The sequence below is a fragment of the Protopterus annectens genome, chromosome 7.part0 (genome assembly GCF_019279795.1).
Source record: "Protopterus annectens isolate FY-2018-M chromosome 7.part0, PAN1.0, whole genome shotgun sequence".
Lineage (NCBI taxonomy): Eukaryota > Metazoa > Chordata > Ceratodontiformes > Protopteridae > Protopterus > Protopterus annectens.
In genome coordinates, this window is record NC_056739.1 from 160,851,480 (window position 1) to 160,875,859 (window position 24,380).

A 24,380-nucleotide genomic window follows, 5' to 3' on the forward strand; every position below is an offset into this window, starting at 1 on the left:
GAAAAGTAAGGGACTGCATCTGAGGAGCACAATTTGCTGCATTCATATGCAACTAATAATCAGGTGGTGACTTAATCTGATCGATTTAGTGACCTGGCATAATACTAGATCAGAAATTAATTTTAGATTCACTGTAAATCCTGAGATTAAGAAATGCTTTCTGACCCTAAAAATGTTCTTAATAAGAGTCTCATAGAAAAACTCTTAGTGTTGATATTACTATTTAAAATGCTGATAACATTAAAATTAAGTGCAATGTGTCCATTTTTAATTATTCTCTAGGTAATGTCAAGCAGCTTGAAAGACTCCTGAAATATTATACACAATAGGTTTATTACCCAATTCTAGCAACTTGGGAGTACTGCAGTTAAATTCAGTTGATTACCGACTTCAAGGAGGATCTAATACAGGCCTGTAAATGTTTACATTTCAGAAGATATTTATTAGAAGAAACTATTTTAGTATGATTATCATATTTATTTATTTATTTATATTTGTTTACCGGGTAATATCTGATTGGGCAATTTGCCCATTTGCAGTGGAGACCCGGGGAGAAAAGCTCCAGAAAGTAATATACATAAACAAAGTCATAACAATACAAATGTATAAGATAGCTACATTAAGGTTACAAATTTATACAGTCTTTACAAATAGATGTTAATAAACAGAAATATCATTAACTCAGTGAACCAGTTACAAAAATTGTATTTAAACACACATTCTGTCTTTTTTTTATATGTAATACATGGAAAAAAGGATCAACTGAAAGGTGGGAATATCCTCATCAAGAAGGATATGAGGCTGTATGACAGCATGTAGAGAGACAGAAAAGGAGGGAGAGAAGCAGGTTAGTCTGGAGGAGAACAGGAGCATATCCAGTGAGTTAAGAAGTATTGCTTTAGGGCCTGTTTAAAGTTATGAGTATTACTGATGGATAGACTATGTTGAGGAAGAGAGTTGTAGTATTTTGCAATTTTTTAACAGTATAAGGAGTCTCCATATGAGTTATGAGTTTTCTTAACTTTGAGTAGCACTTTATCTGCTGACCTAAGAGATTTAAGATTTGTATAGGGTTGAACAAGGTTAGCCAGAGCTGGGCAGTGATCAGGTTTGTACATGACTGTATGTGCAATTAATAGTTGATTTAATGTAAGTAAGTTTGGGAGTTCTAACCAACTGAGTTGGTAGAGGACAGTACAGTGGTGTGATTTTTGAGGCTGGTTAGCTGCAAATTTAGGTATCTTGTTATTGCATGATTCAAGGGTATTCATTTCTGTTTTGCAAAGCTTGTAAATATTTGTGAACAGTAAAGTAGTGAAGATTAAGAGGTGGGTTCTTGCTTTTGCCAGTCCAGCATGGTTGGTAAGACAGGGTCTGGCTCTATAGAGATTACCAAGTTTTACATGGACTTTTTTAATTGCTATATATTTGTGAAATCTTAATGCATTATCAATAGTGACCCCAAGTAGTTTTGTGTGTTCAACAGGTTCTATTTTAGTGCATTTGGAAGAAAAGATAGAGACAGATGGATGATTACCTAGAATGGAAGCATTTGAAAAGACCATAAGCTTCTTTTTATTGAGATTTAGTATAGGTTGGTGGGCTGCTAAATAGCTTTCAATATTGCTGAGGGCAGTCTGAGTTTTTATTTGAAGTGCATTGACTGTGGGAACAAAACAGATGAGCGAGGCATCATCTGCATATTGTATGATATTGGCAGTAGCATCTGAGCTGAGGTTATTAGTAAAAATAGTAAAGAGTAATGGCCCAAGAATCAATCATTGAGGACTCCTACAGAGATAGGAAGCTGGGGGAAGAGTTTATTATCCCATAAGGTAGCATGTTGCCGATTAGAGAGTTAGCTGTGGAACCAACTTGGGGCTTCAGGGCAAAAGTTGTAACAGCTAGTTTATTTAAATGGATTTGATGAAATATGGTGTCAAATGCTTTTGACATGTTAAGAAAGATAGCAGAGACAAGTTGGTTGCTGTTTTTGAGGTGATTAATGGAACTGGTAAAACTTATGAGAGCTGTACTAGTACTGTGCTTGGGTCTAAAACCATGTTGTGTATCAGATAAAAGGTTATTCTTCAGGAAGTAGTCTAATATTTGTTTGTGGATACACTTTTCTAGGATTTTAGCTAGGAGTGAGAAAATGGCTATAGGTCTATAGTTGGATATATCTGTTGAGGGGCCTCCTTTGTGAAGTGGAATGACATGGGATACTTTCCGAAGGATAGGTACATAATTGTTCAGAGATGGAGTGGCTAATTAGGATAGATATGGGGTAGGCAATAGATGAGGCAGCTAGTTTCAGAGAGTCTCCAGGTAGTTGATCAGAGGCAAGGGTACACGGTTTACTCTAGATAGTAGGTTTTGTAAGTAACGTGTTTGGATAGGTTCAAATTTGAAAACGGTAGGCTGTTGAGTAGTAGGTGTGGGTACGGAAAGAGGAGAATTAGTAGTTTTGTTTGATAGGGAGATTACTGGGGTAATAAAATGGAAATTGAATTGGTTGACTATAGAGTCTGTAGTATTAGTAGTTGTAGGGACTGGGGTAGTGGGTTTTTCAGGATTAAAAAAGAGGTTAACAGATTGCCAACATTTTTGTGGATTTGTTTGATATTCCAGTTGGCAAGATTGAAAGTATGTTTTTTTTAATCTAGTCTGATTTGTTTCTTGGCTATGATATAACACAAGACAGAAAGGAAGGATTTTTTTATAACAGAGTTGCTATAATTTGGAATTTTGGAGAAACTTCACTTAAAGTTTAGACTTTAAGTTGCTTACATCCTTTTAAAACCCATCTGGTCTCCAATTTGGAGATTATTTATATAGGATAGGATCACTGACATGCAGACTATGAGATGACTTTATACGAGGCTTTGACTCTGTCAATTTCCCACCATGAAACATTGAAACGAACACTTCCTTGGCTACAGTAGCTGTCTTTCTCAATTTTGATTTCTTAACAAATGGTAATGGCTAATCCCTTATTGTCATTATTTCTTTATTTTCAGTAATTCTTTGTGGTTCTTGCTTCTAGTTCTTCTCCTTTGGCTGGATGTTGTCATGCTTGCAGTTTTCAGAGTATATGTCATGACACATTACTGGGTCTTTCAGTATACAAACAGACTTAAGTCACGGCCATTTTATGTGCAGATTTTTCAGTTTTATAGAACCTATGTTCATTACTGTCTTCTTTTTTGTGGATTCTTCAGTATGGTACATTCTATGCCATGTGTGACCTTGTTATAACCACTTTCCTGTTGTATTTCCTTTCCTGTACTTCTGCATCTCTTCCAGATGATTTTTCTCAACATGAAAATATTTTGACCAACATCGCTATCATGCAAATATTAATTTGATTTTCACCTGGAAGATCAAAAGTTGAAAAAGAACCAATAAGAAAACATACATAAAAAAAATTCAGTTAAAAGTCATATACACAATATTTGAGAAAATCTCAACTATTTACTGTAAAGTTTGTGCATTAATCTAGAAACTATTACATCAGAAATTGTTCCTAAAATCAGATTTTACCCTTGCACCCAGTGAGTGCTTAGAATTGCTCCTCCATAGTTGTGACCTGGATTAAACAGCTATTCAGCAAATGAAGTTTCTCAAATCGTTTGTAAGTGTATATGAACTGTCAAGAAAATAATAATGTTGTGTTAAAGTAATTAACTTGAGATGAATAGGAAATATGAAACCCAGATAACATTAATTTATCAGTCAAGCTAATAAATTAGTGTTATCTGAAGCACATTACACTTAAATGAATATTGAATATTTTTTCAATGCAACAAGTATGAAAGCTAGTTCTCAAGAAATGTGTGCATACAGTTATATGCAGTGCATGTAAAACTGCTGATATTTTTCTTGGTTACAGTTTTATTTGTGTTGCTGCATGGACTGCAAGGGCTGCTAGGAAATGCTGCATTTACTTAAAGAATAATCTGCAGTCTGGTACATCGTAGGGCTGTTTTCAATGAAAGTTGAATAGGACTGAGATGCAGGGATAATCAATGTTATACTGACATAATGACATAAGACATTTTGTATGTAAGTGAGGGAATGACAACAGCAATCCAAAGGAAACAGTGATTACAATTTTGTCTATGAGACATCTCTGAAATTGGAAATCAGGGTCAGAACCATGGCACAGAAGGATGGGACTCTGACAATGCACCAGATGACCTATGTTTGTGCAGTAACCTCAGGTACTACACTAGCTACCCATTTGGGGGGGTGAGTCAATGGCCAGCAATGGTTTGCTCCTCTCACAGTGACATAAGTCCCACTGGAGTGAGTGCTACGTAGGCATTCCAAGCACTAGCTCACATGAAGTCTGTCAGCAGCAGGCCGTGGCCTGCCAAGCAGTGTGCAAGTTGCAAGGAATCAGGTATTCACACACTTAGATTGGCAGGCTAAAAGAAAGAAGGTACTCACACACACACACACACACACACACACACACACACACACACACACACACACACACACACACACACACACACACACACACACACACACTGTAGCCAGGCTTTCTACAAGGGGCCAGGTACTCACACTGTAGGTGGATCGGTTACAAGGAACCAGATACTCACACCCTATTGCTTGGTAGTCTACAAGGGAACAGGTACTTACACTGTAGCTGATTGGTTTGCAAGGGACCAGATATTCATACCCTGCAGCTTAGTAGTCTACAAGTGACCAAGTGCTCTCACCCTGTAGCCAGTTAGTGTACAAGGGACCAGAAACTCATACACTGTAGCCAGGTAGGCTACAAAGGTCAGGGTACTTATATAATGATGCCACACAGGGTACAAGGGACCAATTATGCACACACTGTAGCCAAGATGTTTACACAGGAAGAAGTTCTGGCACTGTAGCCATGTGGGCTACAAAGAGCAAATACTCACACACTGTAGCCTTGTAGTTTGTTGGTCACACTCTGTAGTCAGGTAGGCTATAAGGGCCCAGATACTCATACACTGTTGCCAGGTAGTCTAAAATGGATGAGGTACTCATCCACTGTACCCAGGTAGTCTACAAGACATCAGTTTCTCTCACACTGTAGCCAGAAGTAATAGTACTCAGTCATTTGTAACATACATGGCTATATTCTGAGAGTGCCTGGTCCCGTGTAGGCTACCTGGCTACAATGTGTGAGTACCTGGTCCAGAAACAATACTAATTTCATGAACTTTAATCATACTTTAACTTAGGAATGGGGTCCTTTACTGTCAGGTATTAGAAACACAAAAGACTTGGAGAAATTTAAAAAGAGAGCAGCCAGGTAGGCTGCAAGTGGTCAGGTAGTCACACACTGTAACCATGTAGGCTGCAAGGAAAGAGGTACTCACACTTTAGCTGGATAGGTTACATGGGACCAGGTTGTCACATAGTGTAGCCAGGCAGTCTACCCAGGACCAGGTACTCACACACTGTAGCCAGGTAGATTACAAAGGCCCAGGTACTCACACACTGTAGCCAGGTAGGCTACAAAGGCCCAGGTACTCACACACTGTAGCCAGATAGGCTACAAAAGCCCAGATACTTGCACACTGTACACTTGTAGGCTACAAGACAGTAGATACTTGCACAATATAGCCAGGTAAGCTACAAGGGATCGGGTACTCACACACTGTGGCCGTATCTGTACAAGGGATCAGGTACTCACACACAGTAGCCAAGGTAATCTACAAGGGACTGGCTACATACACTGTAACTGTATAGGCTACAGGGGACCAGGTGCTCATACACTGTAGCCAGGTAGGCTACAATAGAACATGTACTCACCCACTGTAACCATATAAGCAACAAGGGACCAGGGACTCACACACACTGTAGCTGGTAAATCTGAACAAGGGAGTGAGGGAAGCAAAATGCACCTATGGCAGAAAGATCCAGAGCTACTTCTCTGATCAGAAGGACCCCAGGCACCTATAGCAGGGTATCCAGTCCATAACTGACTGCAGACCCCTGTCTTCACAATGTGAGGACAACAAAGAATTCCTAAATAAGCTGAATGTCTTCTTCAGCAGATTTGTAGAAGGAAACAGAACAACAGCAAAAAAAATGCCCATCGGCCATAACGAGAAGAAGCTCACCCTCAACCCAGCTGATGCCCAGAGGGCACTGAGCAGAGTTAACCTGAGAAAAGCAGCTGGGCTTGACAACATCTTAAGGCATGTGCTCAGGGACTGTGCAATGCAACTAACAAATGACCTCATGGATATCTTCAATAACTTGTAAAAAATGTCCACGGAGGTAAGGGCTCACCCAAAAGATGCTTTATTCCAACAAAAAATTCACAACCTTCACCACAGCTGACCTAGGTTTCATCTGTATGACTTCATCAGAGTGTGGTGAAAAAGGCAGCCTATAAATACAACAATCTCAATTAATATATTTATTAAATAATTAACTAATTAATCAATTTATGAATAAGTTAAACTCTAAAATAAAAGTGAAATAGTAATAAACATGTACATGCCATATTAAAATTGAAATTGAAAAAGATGGTTCATTTAAAATGTAATATAAATAAATATGAAAAAATAATGTAAAAATTGAATTTTATACCCATACTACATTTAATTTATATATAAACTACGTATTATTTAAAAATGGAAATGAAAAATATATGCAACATGCCCAATAAACAAAAAGGCTTCAGCCTCAACATGTTAAAAACCTAAGTTTCAACAGGGGTTTGAGCGACACACACTCGTTCAAACCAGGATAAATGTAAGCCTGAAGTCTTAGTTGCCATTTTAACTCACAAACATCAAGATGGCAATCTAAGACCCTTCCATTTTGGTCCTTAATCTGTTGTTGTACAACAAAAAACTTGAAATGATGATCTTCATATGCCATGATGTGCCTAGCTAAAGAATTAGTCACTTTTTTATGTTTAATGTCTAAAATGTGCTCATTAATTCTCTCCCTGAACTTCCTACAGGTCTTGCCAACATAAAATGCCGTGCACACCTGACATTTGGCAAGATAAATCACATTTGAGAAAAAGAGTCTAAATGGCCCATAAATCTTATAGAGGTGAGGTTAATTTTGATTTGTTTACCTGTTATTAAAATGTGTCTGCGTCATGCATCTCCCACATTTAAAGTTACCCAAGTTTTTGTTGGTCCTAATTTCAACCGGCTTAGTACTATTCTCAAAAATTTCTTTTAAACTTTTATCCTTTCTAAAAAAAACTTGAGTTTGTGTGTAGCCAACCTAGAAAATTCATCCAATTTGGAAAAGGATTCCCAGTATTTTTCAATTATTCTAATAATGTACTCTGCATCCGCATTGTAAGTTAATATATATAAAAAATGTTCCTTGAATGGAACATTACTACTCACACCTCCATTTAAAACATTAAAAATTATTTTCACTGTTTAAAATAGGTACATAAAGGCGCTGTCCCTTTTAATTTGAACCTCACGTCTAATTTCTTCACACATGTATTTAGGATACCCTCTATTCAAAAATAATTTCATCATAAAGTCCAACTTGACCTGGAAGTCCACGTCCTCACTTACCATACAGGCTGCTCTTACCATTTGCCCCTTGATAATGGCTTTCTTTTGATGGACTGGATGCCAACTATCAAAATGTAAGTATGAATTGGAGAACGTGGGCTTCCTGTAAATTTTAGAGATCAAACATTTCTTTGTCCTATCAAAAATCAACCTAATATCCAAGTATGTGATGTTATTATATTTAACCTCATGTGTAAACTTTAAAAACCACACTGTTTGATTAATGTATTGAATAAATGCTTCTAATATGTTTTTGTCCACTTGCCAAATAATAAGGATGTTGTCTAAAAAACGTGTATAAAATTTAATATGTGAACTAAATTCGCAATCAAATACAAATTTAGATTCCCAATAGGCCATTATATAATTAGCATATATGGGGGCACAAGCTGCCCCATAGCTACCTGAATTGTCGAAATAAGTGTTCTTCAAAGGACAGAAAATTGTTTTTTAAGACTGTTTCCATTAATCTGACATATAAATTAATGGTGTGTTGTTCATAAATGCCATTGCAAAAAGTTGTTCTTCCAACCACATTAGCCCCATATCATGTGGTATACATGTAAACAAATTAATGACATCAATAGTGACAAAACAAATATCATTCTGAAAGTCCAGTTTTTTAATTTTATCAAGTAAATGCCACGAATCCCTAGTGATTTGAGGAAACTTCTGTAAACCTGGTTTTAATTTTGTGTCCAAAACTGACTAATAAATATAGTTTTACTTCTCTTCCCATCAACTATAGGCCTAAACTTGACATTGTTTAGGCCTTTATGTATTTTGGGAATTCCAAAATTCCACTAACCACTGGTGCATTGTTAGACATAAAATTGAATTCTTTCTCATTTATTTCACCTTGAAAGAGCATATCATCTAAAATCAATTCAACCTTTTATAGGCTATGTTAATTTCATTTCTGCTTGTTTCTATATAATTGTCACTCATAAGCATGGCTAAAATCTCACTCACATAATCGCCTTTGTCAACTATAACAACTCCACTACCCTTGTCGGGTTTCATAATTCGTATATTTGGTATATTTTTAAAAAATTTTAGAATATCTGAATCCTCTTTGTTCATGTTGTTCAAAAACAAATGCTCTCTATTATTTATATGACATCTGATGTCTTGTTCACATAAATTCTGAAAAACCTCCGTAATTTTATTGTATGGGGGGTTGAAAGTACTAGGTTTTTGTAACTTGCCTTCTTGATAGGCCCTTTCTTCTGTTATATCATTCTCAAAATACAAGGCCAAATTAAGTTTACGCACGAACATTCTAAAATCAATAAGGGTATCAACAATACTGGCCTTCCTACAAGGAACAAAGTTAAAACCTTTTGACATAAACTCAGCATGTGCATTGTCCAAAATAATACTAGAATAATTAAAAATATTAAAATCCTTTGCTGCATTGAATAATATAGTAGGGTTGTTTAATACTCCTACTTCACTTGTTGTGTTTACATCTTCGTTTAAAATAATTTCTCCCTCAGTCGTAGCAACCATAGAAGAAATAAAAGTGTTGGTTCCATCATCTGATTTAAACTGCCCTGCAGTACTTAACAAATTATCTATAGGGTCCTGTTGCTGCATTGTCTCCAAGTAAGAACCATCTAAGTTAATATGTGCCTGTACATTGTTATTAGACTCAAAATCTAAAATGTTGTAAATACTCAATTGTGATAAATTAAACCATTCATCACTATTTGTACTAGGGTCATTGTGTAGTGAACACACAACTATGTCTGCTGCATTACTATCAGAAACAGTCTTATTCTTACTGCTGTCAACATTATACAAAGAAATATCTTGATTCAACAGTTTGTCAATATTTAAAACATGGTCGCTATGTATTAGACACCCATCTGTGTCAAAAACATCACTAATGGGAGCAGTCTTATTCATACTGCTACCACCATTTAACAAACAGCAATCATGGTCAATATCTATAATGTTCAAATCAATGTTTTCTACATCTAGTACATACTCATCGTGTGAATTAAAGGCATGATCTCGAAAATCAATGTTGAGCAAACCATTCATGCTTGCAAACGAATCATGTGTAATGTTCGTTGTAAAAGTCATTTCAGTTTCATTTTGCTTACCATATAGGTCCAAAATGTTTCCAAACCTGTTGTTATCTTGACATGAACTTCCACATAAATCACGCTCAACCCTTATATCTGACAAAAAACAATCGATTTGGTTTGTAGATAAGTCCACTGAAATGCTGCTTACAAATTGATTGGAATCGTAAATGCCTCGAGATTTACTACAAATGATGCATTCATCATCACAGTGTGTAGGACAGTGTATGCTATATATCTTTTTGTTCACCTTCTTACAGCTTTGGCCCAATTCCGATCTTGCTCCGCTGTTTGAAATGAAACTTTTGCTCTTGCTCCCCTTCGGTTCTCCTCGTATTCCTCTCGGACTGGCTCTAGACGCTTCAATCTCTCTGAGCATCTTGGACTGTCTTCTAAAGGGTCGCTCTCGCTGAAAAACGTGCTATTTGGGCTCCTCATAACTTCCGGTGTTAATACGCTCACTGGGCTACCACTCCGATTGGCTGTATTAGTTTTATGCATGGATTTGACTTTTTCCTTCTTATCATAGGGGTAAACAACCCCCGATTTGTATGTGTTGGCGTCTCTATGAAGTTTATCACATTTTTTATTAAATAAAACATCACAGCACTGATCAACATCATTAGTAATGTTCACGTAATTGGTATAATAGTTCTCAAAGACCAAATTTTGTGTTATTTTAGAGTTAAGCGTGTCAAGCTCAGTAATCAACTTCTCGCATTTGATGTTATTATACTTGACCATGATTTCCATAATTTGTACACTTGTAGAGTCAAACAAGTAATGCAGTTCCTTAACCATATCCCTGTTGCTTTCGCATCCATTAGGATACCGCCAAATACGTAACCCTTTCGGTACAAGTCTTAACTCAATGTTTTTGGTCAAGTAACTAGTTTCTAACTGTGTTCTCTTCAATTTGAAGAGTGTTCTCTCAAATTCTTTTAACAGTGTGGCCATGGATTTATTCGTAGCAGGAACATGTTTCACTGGTACTGAGCCAATATTTGATTGAAAAATGTATGAATTGGTTAACCAACTGCATTTTAGAAACATTAATTTCACTAGTCTTGTTAGGTAAACCAGAATTTTGTCACTGACCTGAAGCATGTCCTTCATCCACATCATCAGTGCCTGATGATTGTACCACAGGGGTAGCTTGAGTTAAAGGAAGCCCCAAGCTGTATTCATTAGTGGGAACTGGCATGGTACTTTGTTTGGACTCACTCAGTTTATGAATTAAGGCAGTGTGTTCGTTGCTCCTGAATCTGTTGTAAAAGCACCTGGATGTTAACCGAGGTTCTCTTCCTCCATGTGCACGACCACAATCCAAACCAAAGAACAAAAATGAAACTTGTAAAATGTCCACGAGGCAAGGGCTCACCCAAAGATGCTTTATTCCAAAAATTCACAACCTTCACCACAGCTGACCTAGGTTTCGTCTGTATGACTTCATTAGAGTGTGGTGAAAAAGGCAGCCTATAAATACAACAATCTCAATTAATACATTTATTAAATAATTAACTAATTAATCAATTTATGAATAAGTTAAACTCTAAAATAAAAGTGAAATAGTAATAAACACATGCATTAAAATTGAAATTGAAAGATGGTTCATTTAAAATGTAATATAAATAAATATGAAAAAATAATGTAAAAATTGAATTTTATACCCATACTACATTGGATTTATATATAAACTACGTATTATTTAAAAATGGAAATGAAAAATATATGCAACATGCCCAATAAACAAAAAGGCTTCAGCCTCATCATTTCAAGTTTTTTGTTGTACAACAACAGATCAAGGACCAAAATGGAAGGGTCTTAGATTGCCATCTTGATGTTTGTGAGATAAAATGGCAACTAAGACTTCAGGCTTACATTTATCCTGGTTTGAACGCGTGTGTGTCGCTCAAACCCCTGTTGAAACTTAGGTTTTTAACATGTTGAGGCTGAAGCCTTTTTGTTTATTGGGCATGTTGCATATATTTTTCATTTCCATTTTTAAATAATACGTAGTTTATATATAAATTAAATGTAGTATGGGTATAAAATTCAATTTTTACGTTATTTTTTCATATTTATTTATATTACATTTTAAATGAACCATCTTTTTCAATTTCAATTTTAATATGGCATGTACATGTTTATTACTATTTCACTTTTATTTTAGAGTTTAACTTACTCATAAATTGATTAATTAGTTAATTATTTAATAAATGTATTAATTGAGATTGTTGTATTTATAGGCTGCCTTTTTCACCACACTCTGATGAAGTCATACAGACGAAACCTAGGTCAGCTGTGGTGAAGGTTGTGAATTTTTTGTTGGAATAAAGCATCTTTTGGGTGAGCCCTTGCCTCCGTGGACATTTTTTACAAGTTTCATTTTTGTTCTTTGGTTTGGATTGTGGTCGGTGCACATGGAGGAAGAGAACTCTCCGGTTAACATCCAGGTGCTTTTACAACAGATTCAGGAGCAACTTCGGGAACACACTACCTTAATTCATAAACTGAGTGAGTCTAAACAAAGTACCATGCCAGTTCCCACTAATGAATACAGCTTTGGGCTTCCTTTAACTCAAGCTACCCCTGTGGTACAATCATCAGGCACTGATGATGTGGATAAAGGACATGCTTCAGGTCAGCGACAAAATTCTGGTTTATGCTCTAACAAGACTAGTGAAATTAATGTTTCTAAAATGCGTGGAAGTTGGTTAACCAATTCATACATTTTTCAATCAAATATTGGCTCAGTACCAGTGAAACATGTTCCTGCTACGAATAAATCCATGGCCACACTGTTAAAAGAATTTGAGAGAACACTCTTCAAATTGAAGAGAACACAGTTAGAAACTAGTTACTTGACCAAAAACATTGAGTTAAGACTTGTACCGAAAGGGTTACGATTACGGTATCTTAATGGATGCAAAAGCAACAGGGATATGATTAAGGAACTGCATTACTTGTTTGACTCTACTAGTGTACAAATTATGGAAATCATGGTCAAGTATAATAACATCAAATGCGAAAAGTTGATTACTGAGCTTGACACTCTTAACTCTAAAATAACACAAGATTTGGTCTTTGAGAACTATTATACCAATTACGTGAACATTATTAATGATGTTGATCAGTGCTGTGATGTTTTATTTAATAAAATGTGATAAACTTCATAGAGACGCCAACACATACAAATCGGGGTTGTTTACTATGATAAGAAGGAAAAGTTAAACCTATGCATATAACTAACACAGCAAATTGGAGTGGTAGCCCAATGAGTGTTTCAACACCAGAAGTTATGAGGAGCCCAAATAGCACGTTGTTTGGTGAGAGCGACCTTTTAGAAGACGTTCCGAGACGCCAGAGAGAAGCGCCTAGAGCCAGTCCGGGAGGAATATGAGGAGAGCAGAAGGGGAGCAAGAGCCAAAGTTACTTTTCAAACAGCGGAGCAAGATTGGAATTGGGCAAAAGCTGTAAAAAGATGAATAAAAAGGTATACAGCATACATTGTCCTACACACTGTGATGATAAATGCATTATTTGTAGTAAATCTCAAGGCATTTACGATTCCAATCAATTTGTAAGCAGCGTTTCAGTGGACTTATCTACAAACCAAATCGATTGTTTTTTGTCAGATATAAGGGTTGAGCGTGATTTATGTGGAAGTTCATGTCAAGATAACAACAGGTTTGGAAACATTTTGGACCTATATGGTAAGCAAAATGAAACTGAAATGACTTTTACAACAAACATTACACATGATTCGTTTGCAAGCATGAATGGTTTGTTCAACATTGATTTTCGAGATCATGCCTTTAATTCACACGATGAGTATGTACTAGATGTAGAAAAAATTGATTTGAATATTATAGATATTGACCATGATTGCTGTTTGTTAAATGGTGGTAGCAGTATGAATAAGACTGCTCCCATTAGTGATGTTTTTGACACAGATGGGTGTCTAATACATAGCGACCATGTTTTAAATATTGACAAACTGTTGAATCAAGATATTTCTTTGTATAATGTTGACAGCAGTAAGAATAAGACTGTTTCTGATAGTAATGCAACATACATAGTTGTGTGTTCACTACACAATGACCCTAGTACAAATAGTGATGAACGGTTTAATTTATCACAATTGAGTATTTACAACATTTTAGATTTTGAGTCTAATAACAATGTACAGGCACATATTAACTTAGATGGTTCTTACTTGGAGACAATGCAGCAACAGGACCCTATAGATAATTTGTTAAGTACTGCAGGGCAGTTTAAATCAAATGATGGAACCAACACTTTTATTTCTTCTATGGTTGATACGACTGAGGGAGAAATTATTTTAAACGAAGATGTAAACACAACAAGTGAAGTAGGAGTATTAAACAACCCTACTATATTATTCAATGCAGCAAAGGATTTTAAGATTTTTAATTATTCTAGTATTATTTTGGACAATGCACATGCTGAGTTTATGTCAAAAGGTTTTAACTTTGTTCCTTGTAGGAAGGCCAATATTGTTGATACCCTTATTGATTTTAGAATGTTCGTAAAACTTAATTTGGCCTTGTATTTTGAGAATGATATAACAGAAGAAAGAAGGCAAGTTACAAAAACCTAGTACTTTCAACCCCCCTATAATAAAATTACGGAGGTTTTTCAGAATTTATGTGAACAAGACATCAGATGTCATATAAATAATAGAGAGCATTTGTTTTTGAACAACATGAACAAAGAGGATTCAGATATTCTAAAATTTTTTAAAAATATACCAAATATAATTATGAAACCCGACAAGGGTAGTGGAGTTGTTATAGTTGACAAAGGCGATTATGTGAGTGAGATTTTAGCCATGCTTATGAGTGACAATTATATAGAAACAAGCAGAAATGAAATTAACATAGCCTATAAAAAGGTTGAATTGATTTTAGATGATATGCTCTTTCAAGGTGAAATAAATGAGAAAGAATTCAATTTTATGTCTAACAATGCACCAGTGGTTAGTGGAATTTTTGGAATTCCCAAAATACATAAAGGCCTAAACAATGTCAAGTTTAGGCCTATAGTTGATGGGAAGAGAAGTAAAACTATATTTATTAGTCAGTTTTTGGACACAAAATTAAAACCAGGTTTACAGAAGTTTCCTCAAATCACTAGGGATTTGTGGCATTTACTTGATAAAATTAAAAAACTGGACTTTCAGAATGATATTTGTTTTGTCACTATTGATGTCATTAATTTGTTTACATGTATACCACATGATATGGGGCTAATGTGGTTGGAAGAACAACTTTTTCCAACGGGCATTTATGAACAACACACCATTAATTTATATGTCAGATTAATGGAAACAGTCTTAAAAAACAATTTTCTGTCCTTTGAAGAACACTTATTTCGACAATTCACAGGGGTAGCTATGGGGGCAGCTTGTGCCCCTATATATGCGAACTATATAATGGCCTATTGGGAATCTAAATTTGTATTTGATTGCGAATTTAGTTCACATATTAAATTTTATTCACGTTTTTTAGACGACATCCTTATTATTTGGCAAGGGGACAAAAACATGTTAGAAGCATTTATTCGATACATTAATCAAACAGTGTGGTTTTTAAAGTTTACACATGAGGTTAAATATAATAACATCACATACTTGGATATTAGGTTGATTTTTGATAGGACAAAGAAATGTTTGATCTCTAAAATTTACAGGAAGCCCACGTTCTCCAGTTCATACTTACATTTTGATAGTTGGCATCCAGTCCATCAAAAGAAAGCCATTATCAAGGGGCAAATGGTAAGAGCAGCCCGTATGGTAAGTGAGGACGTGGACTTCCAGGTCGAGTTGGACTTTATGATGAAATTATTTTTGAATAGAGGGTATCCTAAATGCATGTGTGAAGAAATTAGACGTGAGGTTCAAATTAAAAGGGACAGCGGCCTTTATGTACCTATTTTAAACAGTGAAAAAGAATGTTTTAATGTTTTAAATGGAGGTGTGAGTAGTAATGTTCCATTCAAGGAACATTTTTTATATATATTAACTTACAATGCGGATGCAGAGTACATTATTAGAATAATTGAAAAATACTGGGAATCCTTTTCCAAATTGGATGAATTTTCTAGGTTGGCTACACACAAACTCAAGTTTTTTTTAGAAAGGATAAAAGTTTAAAAGAAATTTTGAGAATAGTACTAAGCCAGTTGAAATTAGGACCAACAAAAACTTGGGTAACTTTAAATGTGGGAGATGCATGACGTGCAGACACATTTTAATAACAGGTAAACAAATCAAAATTAACCACACCTCTATTAAATTTATGGGCCATTTTGACTGTTATTCTCAAAATGTGATTTATCTTGCCAAATGTCAGGTGTGCACGGCATTTTATGTTGGCAAGACCTGTAGGAAGTTCAGGGAGAGAATTAATGAGCACATTTTAGACATTAAACATAAAAAAGTGACTAATTCTTTAGCTAGGCACATCATGGCATATGAAGATCATCATTTCAAGTTTTTTGTTGTACAACAACAGATTAAGGACCAAAATGGATGGGTTTTAGATTGCCATCTTGATGTTTGTGAGTTAAAATGGCAACTAACACTTCAGGCTTACATTTATCCTGGTTTGAACGAGTGTGTGTCGCTCAAACCCCTGTTGAAACTTAGGTTTTTAACATGTTGAGGCTGAAGCCTTTTTGTTTATTGGGCATGTTGCATATATTTTTCATTTCCATTTTTAAATAATACGTAGTTTATATATAAATTAAATGTAGTATGGGTATAAAATTCAATTTTTACATTATTTTTTCATATTTATTTATATTACATTTTAAATGAACCATCTTTTTCAACTTCAATTTTAATATGGCATGTACGTGTTTATTACTATTTCACTTTTATTTTAGAGTTTAACTTATTCATAAATTGATTAATTAGTTAATTATTTAATAAATGTATTAATTGAGATTGTTGTATTTATAGGCTGCCTTTTTCACCACACTCTGATGAAGTCATACAGACGAAACCTAGGTCAGCTGTGGTGAAGGTTGTGAATTTTTTGTTGGAATAAAGCATCTTTTGGGTGAGCCCTTGCCTCCGTGGACATTTTTTACAAGTTTCATTTTTGTTCTTTGGTTTGGATATCTTCAATAACTCTTTGAGTCTTCAAATAGTTCCGAAATGCTTCAAAGATACAACAATCATTCCATTACCAAAGAAGTCTCCACCATCTTGCCTAAATGACTACAGCCCTGTAGCTCGAACCTCCACAGTGATGAAGTATTTTGAAAGGCTGGTCAAGGATGCCATAACATCTGGGCTGCCTGCTGATTTTGACCCTCTGCAGTTTGCTTACCAAGCAAACTGCTCTACAGCAGATGCCATCTCTCTAGCACTCCATCTATTACTGGAACACCTTGAGAATAAAAACACCTTCGTGAGGGCACTATTCATTGACTTCAGCTCTGCTTTTAACATCCCACTTCATCTGGTAATGAAGCTACCCCAACTGGGTATCAACACTCCACTTTGTAACTGGATTCTTGACTTTCTCACAGACAGACCTCAGAAAGTGTGCGTAAGAAATAACTCCTCAGAAAGCATCACTCTTAACACTGGAGTTCCACAAGGATGTGTACTAAGTCCCTTGCTGTTCACCCTGTTAACACATGATTACACAGCCAGGTACAATACAAATCACATCAGGTTTGCTGATGATACAACAGTGGTGGGCCTCATCAGTAATGATGATGAAACAGCATATAGAGATGAGGTGGAACAACTCCTTACCTCGTGTGGAAATAACAACTTAGCACTAAATGTGAACAACTGATGAAGTCTTGTACACAAGACGAAAGCGCCAATCTTGCCTGTTATTAAAGAAGTTTGTTACTTACTGAGGGACTGAACCTTCTCTCTTTTTTGTGGTTGAGTCTTTTACAATTATATTGTGGACTAAATGTGAACAAGACAACAGAAATAATTGTGGACTAAAGGAAAAACTGCAAGGAGCATTCTCCCTGCACCATCAATGGGGAAACAGTTGAAAGAGTGAGAAGCACAAAGTTTCTGGGAGTGCACATCAATGAGGACTTGTTTTGGAGCACAAATACAAATGCCATAGTCAAGAAAGCACACCAGGGGCTGCACTTTTTAAGAAGGTTGAGGACAGTGAATCTCCCATCGGCAGTTCTCACTATCTTCTACAGCGGTACAATAGAAAGCATCCAGATGAAAACATTGTAGTATGTTCTGGAAGCTGCTCTACCTCTGAGCGTAAATCCCTCCGGAGAGTGGTGAAGACAGCCAAGAGGATCATTAAGACCAATTTACCACCTATCCATGACTTGTACTTATCCAGATGTCTCAGCATGTCCAGAGGAATAATTAAAGACTGCACTCACCCTGCTTACAGGCTGTTCCTCATCTATCATCCGGAAAGCGTTTCCAAAGCATACATTGCAGAACAACGAGATTCAGGAACAGCTTCTTCCCTGATGTCATCAGGCTGCTGAACTCTAATAACCACTACACTCTGTGATGTTCAACTGGGTCAGTAGAAACTGTCTCAATTTGTGCAAGAACCTGGTTACCAGTCTCACCTAATACTTATTTCAATATTCACCATAACTGTAACTTATAGGCCATCTAGGGCAGTAAGCAATGCAGTAAAATATTTCTTCTTTCAGTGCAATACATGCAAATTCATAAATTAACTATAGTGCAATACTCCAATGTTCATAGTGCAATACTCAATGTCTCTTTCAGTGCAAGGATCAATGCAATGTCTTAACCAAGTACCTGCGCAATACTGAAGTCTCATGCAAGTAAGTGTTCAGCTCAAAAAGTGTTAAAATATGTTTCTAATTATGTGTAATATTAGTCTGTCTACCTGCATGTCTGTGATGTAATAGCCAGGTGTTACATACATAAATGTCTGTGAAAATAGTTTATATGTTGTCTGCACATTGAGTCTGGAGATTTGGAATTCCATTCAGGTTTTACGCTTGTGTGATTTCTGAATGACAATAAAGTTTACTTTGACTTTGACTTGGTAAAAATATATAGCAGCAGCAGTATATTGAACTGAGGCTTTTTAACTATTATTCAAGGTTTTCAGATGAAGTATAATATATCCTCAGTAGTGGAGGCAGTGAAGGAATACCAATTTAAAGGGTACTCTGTTGCAAATGTTATTTATGATTGAAAAAGAGTTTGAAAAGTAGAGGATCAAGAATAGGTCCATGAGTGCTGCCTATTTTGGACATAACGTAATAGTCAATATTCTGCTTAAGTAGTCACTATGCTCCTTGGAAATATCATACTATAACAATTTTATACATATAGAGGGTAGAGATGTGTATCAAATGTTTAGACAAATCCAAGAAGAATACAGATGACACTTTTCCATAGTTGAGTCCAGTATGGATATCGTCTATAATACCATCCCGTGTTAAGACCACCCACTGAGTAGAATGACATTGGTGACAGCTGTTAAAGAAGAAAAAAAGGCTTATATTCTGTAAGCAGTTTAACGGTGAACTGCACATAATGTTTTCTAGAACCTTGATTAGGGTAATACTTTGTGAAGGCTGTTGATGTAATATCTTATTAAAGAAAGAAGATGGCATTTATATTTCATATTTTGGGTACACAGCCACTTTCAATACTGTAATTAAACAGGATAGTAATTAGAGCAGCTATTTCTAAGGCAGTAAGTTTTAGTAATTTTGGTTGAGTCTGGGCAACAGTTTGCTTCTGGTCAACTGTATTAAATTTATATGGCTCCATGTTAGGTAGTAAGAGGTGATAGAGTTATCACAGCTTGGATGTATCATTTGGTTATCTGAGTAATTTTTTTTCTATTCATTATATACCCTATTAAGGTTAGGATTCCACCACTGTGATCTATTTTTAGAGTTTGTTTTGGACTTATAGTAGGTACAGCAGCCCCCATACAGCAACTTAAATGGTTTTGCAGGGTTACTGTGGACAATAACACATAGGTTGCTATGAACTCTGGTTTGGGAGGGTCATTGAATTTTGACAGATTATCACGTAATAGGATGTAGTTTACTTTGGAATAGTTCATAACTGTTAAAGGGCTCGCTACAGTTACTGAGCTGATTTTTTTTGTTTTCAAAGGAGACAGCTTTATGGTCTGACATCACCAGTGAGGCTATGACATGGGAGGCCGGGGTAGTGCTCCCTTCCATATTGGTGAGTACCAGGTACAGAATGACTGAACCTCAGGTGGGTATGTCCACTATCTGGTCAAGAGTATTTGTATAAATAAAACCCAGGAATCATTGGGCCTGTGAGTATGAGGCAGCATATGACTGCCAGTCTATAGAGGCATAGTTAAAGATTCCCATGAATAGGGTATTTTTCAGTGGTGAGTGTCTCCAGTAGATCTAGGTATGAGCTATGGGTTCATAGGTTCATAGGTTGGTACTAGGCTATCAGCCCTAGGGCCTATACAAGCCTAGCCATAAGAATTCCCTGGCTATTTCTTCCCACATTATTTACTTTCCTGGACCCCTGTCTAGCAGGGCGACTGACGTGATCCCTGGGGTGAATTTCCTTTCTCCCATCCAATCGTCAAGGTTCCTCTTGAAGAGGTCCAAAGAGGCACTCTGCTTGACATGTATGGGCAATCTATTCCAGAGTCTGGGGAGTCTCTGGGTCAGGAACCTATCCCTCCAGCATGTTTTGTTTATTGTGATGACAAGGTTTAGATCCCTGGAGCATGTAGCTCTGAGGGATTGGGATTTCTTTAAGTGTAGCATGTCCAACAGCTCTGGGTTTGACATGGCCTTGTATGTTAAGCAGAGATCGCCTCTGAGTAGACGATATGCGACAGAGTATAGCTGGAGTTTTTAAGGCGGTCAGTGTAGGGCATCTGCTTTAGGCCTGTGATTCTTTTAGTGAGGTATTTCTGAGGCCTTTCCAGTTGTTGCAGATGTCTTGAGAGGTACATACCAAATGGGGTGTTGTATTATATAATGGGTCTAATGAGGGATGAGTACAGTGGGACAATGACCTCCTTTTTTCTGGATGAAAAGCCCTTCATGATGAGGTGTGCCACATAGAAGGATTTCCTGACTGTTGTGGCGATGTGGTTATCGAAGGTGAGACCACTGTCCACCTGTGTCCCTAAGTCTCTTATCACACTTTCTGTGTTTAGTGTACTGCCACCTATATGGTAATTCATGGATACATGTTTTTTCCCAAAGGGGATAACAATACATTTCTTGGCAATGAGCTTGAGCCCATGGCTCTGGTACCAAGCATCTGTTTCTGTAAGGCCCTTTTGTAGAGTATCCACATCATTTGGGGATTCAATAATAGCTCCCAGTTTGCAGTCATCTGCAAACTTTGTTAGCCAGAGTCCCTTGGTGTTGACCTGTACTTCAGAGAAGTAGATGCCAAACAAGAGCGGCCCCAGGACTGAACCCTGAGGTACTCCACTTGTCACTTGTTTGGAACTGGATTTGGAGTCGGCTACTTTTACAGTGTGGGTTCTATCAGTAAGCCATTTACCAACCCATTGTGTGACATAGGGATTAATGCCCAACTTAGTAAGTTTATCTATGATTCCAGAGTGGGGGATGGTGTCAAAGGCCTTGGCAAGGTCTAGATAGGCTGTGTGGACCACCTTACCCTTGTCCATGGCTCTGGAGACTGATTCAAAGAAGTCAATCAGGTTCAGGAGGCAAGATCGGCCCTTCACGAACCCAAACTGGGTGGGGTTCAGTGTTTGAAGGTTGCCAATGTCTTTGTTTATAAGTTCCATGATAATACGCTCCATGGCCTTGCAGATAAGGCTTGTCAGACTGATGGGACGGTAGTTTCCGGGATCCAAGGTGGATTCCCACCTTGTGGATTGGGATAACTGTAGCTCTGTGCCACTCAGTGGGCACGAAACCTGAGGTGATGCTCTGATTAAACATGACACTTAGGTGAGGTGCCAGTTCATATTGTAGTTCATGTAGTACACAGCCCAGGATGTCATCTGGTCCCATGGATGCTGTATTCTTGGCTTTAGAGAGTGCGTTTTGTACCTGTGTGGCGTTATTACTGGAATTTGGCAATCTTCCGGTATTGAGATGGGCCATTTAGGGGTGAGAGGGGTGAAGTTGGCACTGAATCGATCTGCCAGGATATTGGCAATATCCTTCGGATCAGTATATTTAATGCCATTCTGTTTTAGCTCAGAGCAGATCTGAGCATTGCCATTTAGATTCTTGACATAGTTATAGAATGCTTTGTGGTTGTCTTTGGAATCTTTGGCAATTTTATTTTCGTAACTAGCTTTGGAGGATTTTATGAGGCATCTCAGTTTCTTACTCAAGCTAGTAAGTGTGTTTTTGCATCCTGGGATTTTCCTCTTTTCTGCAAAAGTTTCTTCCTTTTGTTGTAAAGTTTGTTTATGGCAGGGGACCACCAGATTGGCTTCCTTTTTTTTTGGATGAGAGCATTTTGGTTCTATTTGGGATGGCACGATTCATGCATGAGTGGATGTGCTCGTACAGTGCCTTAGTGTAGGATTCAGCAGTTGAACTTTCAGTTCCCGTCTACATGGGTGTCATGAAGTTTGTTACTTCTGACTTGAGTAGCATGAAGTTGGCTTTGGAGAAGATTTTTGTGGTGGTTTCTTTACTGGGGGGTGGGGGTGGGATGTGGATGTTAAGGGTGATTAGCTTATGGTCAGACTTGACTAACAAGGGGGTGACCATAGGTATGGAGCATTGATTTCCCATGTTGGTAATGACCAGGTCTAGGATATTGGAGCCCCTGGTGGGACTATGGATTAGTTGATCCAGGGCGTTGGAATTTATGAATTCCAAGAACCGTTGCGCAAAGGTGTTGGGACATGAGTAGTTTTCCCAGTTAATGGCAGGGTAGTTAAAATCACCCAGTATTAGGGTGTTTGGTTCTGTCTTAATATTTTCCAGTATGTTTAGAAAGGTGTAGTGAGAATCTTGGGGTATGGTGGGGGATCTGTAGCAAGCTACAATTTGGATTGCAGTCTTACCTAGTGTTAGTTGCACCTTGAGAATTTCAGACACATTGTGTTGGCCAACTAGCCTGGTGGTGTGAATATCCTTGGTGAATATTGACACTCCTCCACCTTTAGTGTTTCGGTCCTGGTTTGGTGGCCGAAAAGTGTGGTAAGAGTTGTAGCCTGGTATTGCAGTGGTGCTCTCTGGAGCCTTGAACCAGGTCTCAGTTACTGCACAGATATCGATGTTCTCCATTTTTAGGAGTGCCTCGAGAGAGTGCATTTTGAGGTTTAGACGTCTAGCATTGAGTAGCATTACCTTCAGATTTGTGATCTATTTTTAGAGTTTGTTTTGGACTTATAGTAGGTACAGCAGCCCCTATACAGCAATTCAAGCTTACTAGGGTACAGTATGGGACTCTGTCTATAGTGATTCACAAGTGGATGAATTCCAAGGCATCATTCATTGAACCAAACTGGAGTTATGCTTGTTGCTAATATAAACTAAGACTCCTCCACCTTTTGTCTCTCTCTGTGCAGCTAATGGCCTAAATGACTGGAAGGTACCTTTTGTGGATTTAAACCATGTTTTGGTAATAGCACCGATGTCTATATTCTCCAAAATGAGGAGAGCTTGTAGGGTGGGGAGTTCCTTGTTTAGGCTCCTAGCATTGAGCACTAACACCTTTAGGTTTCTTTAGGTTTTATTTGCTACGTCAGCAGGTCTGTCAATTTGGCATTGCCTAAAAAAAAGGTTCTAAAGGGATGGGTAAAGTTTTAACCAATATTCAGAAACCTAGGGGAGACTCAGACAGGTGCAGACCATCCTTTCCAAAGCAACGCAGTTTATTAACCATGGCCTCCCATGCTGACACATATTGAATCCCCCTGAAAAGAAACCAGAAACTAAGCCAATTATTGAAGCAAATTATCTTTTGTTCATACTGTGGTATCATCCTTGGTGAAGGTAGAATGCTGCTCAATGCAATGCACATACCTGCATGAGACACATACTCAAAGAAATCAACATCTCTCTTCATATAGTCGAGGGAAGTACATCTCATGTCATTAATGCCCACATGGACTACGATAGAATCACACTGGTACATGAGGTGTAGTGACTTGAACACATGCATAACTTGGTGGATCCTTACTCCAGATAAGCAGATGATGGTTATCTTCTCCTATTTCTATCTGGTGAGTGGGGCATCCATGTGTCATACAATGTAGTCACCTATGACAATAGTCCTGGGTAATTGGTTTGCTTGCCTAATAGATTTGCTGTTGGGGTTCAACTGGGTGTAGGCATATGTGTGGTGTGTGATGTTTTGTGTTGTTTTTGGTGACTTTTTTAGGGATTACTGAGGATAGATGTTGCTGTTTACAGGAAGACTGCTTTTTAGTACCTCAGTATAATTTGGTATATATATGTGTGTGTGTGGTGAGCATTGTGTGTGTTGGATGTAGTGTGTGTATGTGTGTGTTCTTGACAACCTTGTTGTTTTGGAAGAATTTGGCCTCCAGTGAAATTGTGCGTGTGCATCTCTTGCATACTGTGTTTGTTTCTTTAAGGATGAAATGGTTGTGTGTGAAGATGAGACAATTGTTACATTGTCTCAGGATGCCCATATCAACCAAGCTGGCTACAGAGACATTTGGAAATTATATATCCATGTTGTTTGGACCTGTATTTGGGTGAGCTATTGTAGGTTGTGGGCTGGGTT

At 37.3% G+C, this 24,380-nt stretch overlaps 1 protein-coding gene across 1 annotated transcript in view; it reads right to left on the reverse strand.

Moving 5' to 3' along the window:
* Positions 1–291: 291 nt before the first annotated feature.
* Positions 292–24,380, reverse strand: part of LOC122806304 (patatin-like phospholipase domain-containing protein 2) — a 517,255-nt gene continuing 493,166 nt past the window's right edge. Inside the window, exon 10 of the mRNA XM_044076614.1 lies at positions 292–3,375. The gene's annotated coding sequence lies outside the window, so the exon portion shown is untranslated. The remainder of the gene's footprint in view (positions 3,376–24,380) is intronic.